At 33.2% G+C, this 858-nt stretch overlaps 1 protein-coding gene across 1 annotated transcript in view; it reads left to right on the top strand.

Annotated features, from left to right (window-relative positions):
• CCDC148 (coiled-coil domain containing 148) overlaps positions 1-858 on the top strand; it is a 289,908-nt gene that overhangs the window by 182,780 nt on the left and 106,270 nt on the right. The gene's annotated exons all lie outside the window — the stretch shown is intronic.

Genomic DNA, 858 nt, shown 5'->3' with positions numbered 1-858 from the left:
CCCAACCTTCCTTCCGAGGAGTGGCTAGTGGGTTTGAACTGCCAGCCTTCTGGTTAGCAGTCAAGTGCCTTAGGCACTATGCTACCAGAGCTCCAGATAGACTAAAAATCAAAGGTTGGAAAAAGATATATCAAGCAAATGGCATCTGATATTGATTTTAATATATTTTTAATATATTTTAATATACAGTGTGCAGTTTAAATTTTTTTCATGAATACTAATATATCATTTTGCAGCATGTACTTTTTCATTCACCCTTGTGTTTTGGATCTATACCCATGTTAATACCTATAGACATGGTTCACTCCTTTTAACTGCTATATAGTATTCCATTGTAGAAATAAACAACCATTTTATTCACTCTCTTTGTGGTTGACACATGAGTTTCCAAAATGTTTATCTTGCAAACTGTGCTGCAATAACCTCTTGTATATGCTTCCTAGTGTGTATTTGCAGGACTTTCTCTGGGGTACACCTAGAAGGGGTATTGCTGTGTTGTAGGCTTTCCACTTTCAAATTTATATTTTTTACTTTATAAAACATTAGAACTTTTCTTTTTCATTTTGCTCGATCTGGTAAATGTGAGAAATATATCATTAATGTCTTTATTTGTATTCCTCTGATTACTTGTGTTATTTGCCTTTTTAACTCTTTTAAAGTCTGATTTATGTATTTTGGGGCCCTTTCATTGGGTCCATAGATATTTATTATGGTTATATCTTCTTGTTCAGTTGATCCTTTAATCATTATATAATGTCCTTCTTTGTCTCGTATGGTGGTTTTTGTCTTAAATCAATTTGATCAGAAATTAATATTGCCACTCCTGCTCTCTTACAGTTGCCATTTGCTTGATATATC

This window comes from Orycteropus afer, unplaced genomic scaffold (genome assembly GCF_000298275.1).
Source record: "Orycteropus afer afer isolate SDZICR_OR568_19922 unplaced genomic scaffold, OryAfe1.0 scaffold00084, whole genome shotgun sequence".
Lineage (NCBI taxonomy): Eukaryota > Metazoa > Chordata > Mammalia > Tubulidentata > Orycteropodidae > Orycteropus > Orycteropus afer.
This window is presented reverse-complemented; position numbering and strand designations above follow the sequence as displayed.